Source organism: Gopherus flavomarginatus, chromosome 9 (genome assembly GCF_025201925.1).
Source record: "Gopherus flavomarginatus isolate rGopFla2 chromosome 9, rGopFla2.mat.asm, whole genome shotgun sequence".
NCBI classification, from domain to species: Eukaryota; Metazoa; Chordata; order Testudines; family Testudinidae; genus Gopherus; species Gopherus flavomarginatus.
In genome coordinates this window covers 19,467,547-19,474,558 of record NC_066625.1, presented here as the reverse complement: position 1 = coordinate 19,474,558, position 7,012 = coordinate 19,467,547, and the positions used below count along the sequence as shown (strand labels likewise).

At 42.6% G+C, this 7,012-nt stretch overlaps 1 non-coding gene across 1 annotated transcript; it reads left to right on the top strand.

Moving 5' to 3' along the window:
* The first annotated feature begins 351 nt into the window (after nucleotides 1-351).
* On the top strand, nucleotides 352-513 carry LOC127058696 (U1 spliceosomal RNA). Its single transcript, XR_007776447.1, has one exon. It is a non-coding gene; the product is annotated as a U1 spliceosomal RNA (small nuclear RNA).
* The last annotated feature ends 6,499 nt before the right edge of the window (nucleotides 514-7,012 follow it).

The window sequence follows — 7,012 nt, the reverse complement described above, 5'->3', positions numbered from 1 at the left end:
AGTGGGTTAATTCTGTTCTGAAAAGACTATGCACATTAACTTGGATGAAAAGTTACTGTTGCTGTATATTTGCAGCATTTACTTGTGGAAAGACTGAGGTGACACACTGAGTATACACAATGCTTTTCCTGAGTTTCTTCTGTCTTGCAGTTACAGAGCCAAATTCTGCTGGCAGACCCAGATTCAATAGTCTAATTGAGTACAATTAGACTTTAGCATGTGCTTAAATCCTTTGCTAAATTGGGGCCTTAGTTCCACCCCATTGATTCCAACAGAGCTACTATAGACTTACAAAGGAATACACCATAGTAGCAGTTGGTTTAGAGATTTAGGAACTCTGCTGTTGATTTGATATGGAAGATGCCTAAGATAACATGATCATGAAGGTGGTTTTCCCAGGGTGACGCTCATCCATTGCACTGCGGGTGTGCTGACCCCTGTGATTTCCCCAAATGCGGGAAACTCGACTGCATAATTTGTGGTAGTGGGGGACTGCGTTCATGCTCTCCCCTGGCGGGGGGGTGGGGGGACAAAAACTGTGGTGAAGAGCAGCAGTTTAAAACCCTAAAATGAGGAATTCTGTTTCTTTTTTTAAAAAATGCTTCAAAGGGGCTATACAATAGGACTGAGCTGTGCGGTACTGGCCCAGTCCTATGTCCACTAAAGCCAGTGAGAATCCTTCCATTGCCAGTAAACATTGAATCAGACCCAGTGTATACAAGCCTGCACTGGAAAGTGTGGAACTGCACTGTTCTTAGAGGAACTCTGGGAGAATTGTTCCCAGATTTCACCAGCCAAAGGAGAAATATACTTGCTGGTGCACCTTGCCCCGGTACTGCGTTTAGCTTGCTTTGCAATCCAGTGCTGAGGAGTCCAGGCCCAGTTTGAGTGAAGTGAATAGGAGGAGCCATGTCTGCACGTAGAGAAGCACAAGAACTGCATTGTGACTAGCCCCAGAGCACATTTCTCCCCTTCATGTGTCCATGCATCTCCGTGAGCTGGCCCATAGCAAACAAGGCTCAGAGTATGTCTACACTGCAGTTGAACACTCACGGGTGACCCGCATCAGCTGACTTGGGCTTGTGGGTTCCCAAAGCCCAGGCTCCAGCCACAGCCCAAACATCTACACCAAAATTTTACAACTCTGCTGCCCAAGCCCCACGAGCCTGAGTCAACTGACATGAACCAGCTGCGGGTGTTTAATTGCAACATAGGCATATCCTCAGGAGGTGTTTGCATGCAATAGGGGTTTTGGCATTTCCACCTGAACCTAAAGTACCTTCATTTGTCACAAACTTCCACATGGTGGTGGTTTAGTCAGTTTTATTTTGGAAAATATTCTTTATCTTGTGCTATGATGATTTTGCAAAACTTGCTCATTTCAAAGTCCCCCTTGTGCAGATTCTAACCAGCTAGAACTGAAGGGCAAAGGGCTAGTAACAAAGAAGTAATTGCAGCAATTTTGTTCTTGGGCACTGAACATCATCTGAAAGGCTGATCTGGTAAACTTTCACTGTGTTTGCATACAAAAAGACTTAATATTGCCTCCCCCATTTCTCTGCTTAATACTAAATAGATTTATCCCCATCAGAATCAGACTTCTTCCTCATCAGAGTATCCTGAGAAAAGCTCCATCATTAATTGTAATGTATGACCTGTTAAACTGCTCTAATTCTTCCTAAGGGTTCATTTCTCACTGTAGCGCTATAATGGTGGTAATACCAGCTACCTCAATGATACCAAATTGATAAGAGGATCTTCATGGCCTACCAGGTAGTCCAGAAGATTTCAGAGTTTTACTCTCAGCCTTTCCACTGACTTGCTATGTGACCTTGAGTAAATCTTCTGTCTTTTTTGTGCCTGTCACTAGTCTCTCCATCCCTAAAATAAGGGTAATACTGAGATGCCTTTGTAATGTGCTTTGAGATTCTTGGTTTGCAATGTACTGTCAACATAAGTGCACGTTTAGCATAGCTAGGGCTTGGATGTATGTACCACAGATTAACAGATTTGGACTCTTAACTTCAAATCTTCCAAATTGAATTGTATCCAATATTCATATTTCAGACCAAAAATGGTTTGTTTTTTTTTGAGAATTATAAGTGGTTGGAAACTAGTGCTTAAAAAGAGAGTGCTCCCTTTAGATTTAATTATTACATTTCTCACATGAAAATATAATGCAGATAAGATGGGATTTTCCAACATGCTGAGCCTTCGCCTGTGACAGACTGACTCTAACCTGTCACATCCTGAACAAGGTTAATGGAATTAAGATAAACTTAATTCAATAAAGTTTAAACCTTATTGAATTAGGGTTAACAGCTTTGGGGTACATTGTAGTAAAAATTGCAATTGTGTATGTGTTATTGTGGACTTGTATGTACCTTCTCTAGTAGGGAGGGGAGATAATGAACTTCCTCCATTATCAGTCTTTCAGCCCTCCTGGAGAGAGATGCATTTACTAGTTTAAGCTGGATTCTCCAGAGACCAGCAAACAAAGGAAAAGACTTCTGAATAAAAAATCTGAGTTTAGGCTGACTCAGAGCCACCTTTGATCCAGCAAATGGATAGGACCCCGGAGAGCCCCAGTCCTTAGGGAGGATTGGAAGGTTTTGGCCTACTGACACGACTTTACTTGTTTTGAGATGAAGCTCTGAAGCTGTGACCATCGAGAAATCCCTAGAACTGGAAGGACCTTGACAGGTCATCAAGTCCAGCCCCCTGCCTTTGCTAGCAGGACCAAGTACTGATTTTTGCCCCAGATCTCTAAGTGGCCCCTTCAAGGATTAAACTCACAACCCTGGATTTAGCAGGCAAATGCTCAAACCATTGAGCTATCCCTGCCTGCTCCCCCTGCCAACAGGAGCAGAAGTTAGGCCAACACTAAAGGCTTTTGAAAATGCCACCCATAGTATAAAGCACCCATTTATACATTAAATCCATTTGGAAGTTGAAGCTGGCAACCGCTTGTTTAGCAGGGTATCTCATCACATGTGCATTACACTAGTGCCTTCTAATTTGCACTGGCTACCTGTGGGTCACCAGGAGGACTTCAAGGAATTGATTTTGACTTGCAAAGCCTAGGATCTGAATATTGGAGACCCCTTGTGCAGTAGCACTACAGTTGCCATCAGCAGAGGTGCTCAAGCTGCTGCTCTCTTGCTTTGAGAGCTGGAGCTGCCAGTAAGGCCTTCCCTGGAGATGGGGGGAGCCTTGCACTTTGACTTGCTCCCCCCCCCCTTGGTCCAAAATAGTGCCAATCTGTTGCCTTTTAAGGGAGTGCTGTAAAGCTCAACTATTACTGAAGCTTTTGGAGAGTGAGAGATGAGTTGTTTGGGGGATGCGGAGGGTGAAGGAGGAATATCTGGGGAGGATGGTGTTGGATGGCAACAATCTCGCTTATTTCCAATTCTCCATCTCAGTGAATTCAAAGGAAGCCAAAAGTGTCTCCATGTTTTCTATGGTGTACTTCACGTGCTCAATGCTAGGCTAGCCACACCTCAGAGGAGCTCCACTGGTTGACCCAGGGCTAAGGAATCTCCCTGGGCACCTGTACATACCCCCAGTGAACCATGGAAAGAGGATTGGTTAGGGCACTAGCATAGGCCTTGGGAGACTCAGGTTCAATTCCATGCTCTGCTGCAGACTTCCTGTGTGACTTGGGGCAAGTCACTTAACCTCTCAGCGCCTTAGTTCCCCATCTGTAAAAATGGGAATTGTAGCACTTCTGTACTAGACTGAAGTGCCTTAATCCCTGCTGATGAAAAGCCCTATATAAGAGCTAGTTTGTATGATTGCTATTGTCTCTGCACAGGCATAGAAGGCAGCAATGAGGGTAGCCAAGGGATCTGACTTTACATAGACCTAGGGCCTAGACTCAGCAACTGATGGTGGGGGTGGAGCTGGAGTAGCAGATGTGGGCAGAGGGAGAACTGCAGCCTGGCATTGGAGGAGGGGTAGAATTCACTCTGCAGCCCTTCACCTGCCCAATGCCCAAATATTTTTTCGTGAGGCTGGGGTAGATGTCACTCTATCAGAATAGACAAAGTGCTTTGAAGTGTTGGAGTTAGCTGGAGTCTCCTGACGGGCCAGTTTCAGCATTTCATGTTTGTGGACAACAGGAAAAGCTTGAGGCAAGATCACAAAGTGAGTGAAAGCTGCATGTGTATATTGGAGGGTAGATGTGGACCCAAAATATTGGTTTCCATGAAAGTGAAGGGCCAGCTTCAATTCAAGCTTATTGCGCAATTCTATTTTGCCTGGCATTCAGCTCAGCCAATACAAGTGATGCTGATATTTCAGTCAGAGCTGATCAACAAAGCTTTTGACAGAACAGTTTTCCATTGGAAAATGCTGCTTTGTTTGAAATCGAAAGGGCATCATGGGAATGTGTGGATTTCAATGCAATTTTCCACAGAAAAATATTCCAAATGAAACAAAATCAAAGGGGAGTGTTTTTTTACTTACTTTGTTTTGACTTTCTCATATCAATTCTTTTTGACTTTCTTGTTTCACTTTTAGATTATAATTTAAAATTATATTTTTATATATTTTATATTATGTTTAAATGTTATCAAGATAAAATATTTGGACATTATTGAAAGAAAATATTTTAATAAGGTAATTTTGATGTTTCCAAATTGAAATATTTTAGAATTTCTGTTCTGCAAAATATTTTGAGATTAGTTTTTTGTCCTGATTTTGGGATGAAGACAAATTTCAAAATATTCCTTTGCATTGAGCATGTGTGTGTGCGCGCGCAGTAGAATAGGAGTGGGGAGAAATCAGCATTCAGTCCCTCCACAGCAAGAAAGGAAAACCCAGTTCAAACCACTTCCACAGTAACACGCAGTGGTGAGCAGCATACAGTAATTGCACAGATACGGGAATGAATTATTAGGAGCTCACCTGAGATGTGTTTTTCCATAATATTTTTCCCCAGCTTCAATTCACATAATGGCACAAAATGCAAAATATTGCGGTAGCTGCAATTACTGTGTCACTGTTGCAGTAAACACCAATTCAGGGACTTCCTCACCAATTCTGAAGAAGCCTGTTTGAGCACACCCATAGACTCATAGACTCTAGGACTGGAAGGGACCTCGAGAGGTCATCGAGTCCAGTCCCCTGCCCTCATGGCAGGACTAAATACTGTCTAGACCATCCCTAATAGACATTTATCTAACCTACTCTTAAATATCTCCAGAGATGGAGATTCCACAACTTCCCTAGGCAATCTATTCCAGTGTTTAACTACCCTGACAGTTAGGAACTTTTTCCTAATGTCCAATTTAAATCTCCCTTGCTGCAGTTAAGGCCCATTGTTTCTTGTTCTATCATTGGAGGCTAAGGTGAACAAGTTTTCTTCCTCCTCCTGATGACACCCTTTTAGATACCTGAAAACTGCTATCATGTCCCCTCTCAGTCTTCTCTTTTCCAAACTAAACAAACCCAATTCCTTCAGCCTTCCTTCATAGGTCATGTTCTCAAGACCTTTAATCATTCTTGTTGCTCTTCTCTGGACCCTCTCCAATTTCTCCACATCTTTCTTGAAATGCGGTGCCCAGAACTGGACACAATACTCCAGGTGAGGCCTAACCAGCGCAGAGTAAAGCGGAAGAATGACTTCTCGTGTCTTGTTTACAACACACCTGTTAATGCATCCCAGAATCATGTTTTCTTTTTTTGCAACAGTATCACACTGTTGACTCATATTAAGCTTGTGGTCCACTATGACCCCTAGATCACTTTCTGCCATACTCCTTCCTAGACAGTCTCTTCCCATTCTGTATGTGTGAAACTGATTGTTCCTTCCTAAGTGGAGCACTTTGCATTTATCTTTATTGAACTTCATCCTGTTTACCTCAGACCATTTCTCCAATTTATCCAGATCATTTTGAATTTTGACCCTGTCCTCCAAAGCAGTTGCAATCCCTCCCAGTTTGGTATCGTCCGCAAACTTAATAAGCGTACTTTCTATGCCAACATCTAAATCGTTGATGAAGATATTGAACAGAACCGGTCCCAAAACAGACCCCTGCGGAACCCCACTTGTTATACCTTTCCAGCAGGATTGGGAGCCATTAACAACTACTCTCTGAGTATGGTTATCCAGCCAGTTGTGCACCCACCTTATAGTAGCCCCATCTAAATTGTACTTTCCTAGCTTATCTATAAGAATATCATGCGAGACCGTATCAAATGCCTTACTAAAGTCTAGGTATATCACATCCACCTCTACTCCCTTATCCACAAGGCTCGTTATCCTATCAAAGAACGCTATCAGATTAGTTTGACACGATTTGTTCTTTACAAATCCATGCTGGCTATTCCCTATCACCTTACTACCTTCCAAGTGTTTGCAGATGATTTCTTTAATTACCTGCTCCATTATCTTCCCTGGCACAGAAGTTAAACTAACTGGTCTGTAGTTTCCTGGGTTGTTTTTATTTCCCTTTTTATAGATGGGCACTATATTTGCCCCCTTCCAGTCTTCTGGAATCTCCCCCGTCTCCCATGATTTCCCAAAGATAATAGCTAGAGGCTCAGATACCTCCTCTATTAACTCCTTGAGTATTCTAGGATGCATTTCATCAGGCCCTGGTGACTTGCAGGCATCTAACTTTTCTAAGTGATTTTTTACTTGCTCTTTCCTTACTTTCTCTTCTAAACCTACCCTCTTCCCTTAAGCATTCACTATACTAGACATTCCTTCAGACTTCTCAGTGAAGACCGAAACAAAGAAGTCATTAAGCATTTCTGCCATTTCTAAGTCTCCCATTACTGTTTCCCCCTCCTCATTGAGCAGTGGGCCTACCCTGTCCTTAGTCTTCCTCTTGCTTCTAATGTATTGATAAAAAGTAGTCTTGTTTCCCTTTATTCCCATAGCTAGTTTGAGTTCATTTTGTGCCTTTGCTTTTCTAATCTTGCCTCTGCATTCCTGTGTTGTTTGCCTATATTCATCCTTTGTGATCTGACCTAGTTTCCATTTTTTATATGACGCCTTTTTATT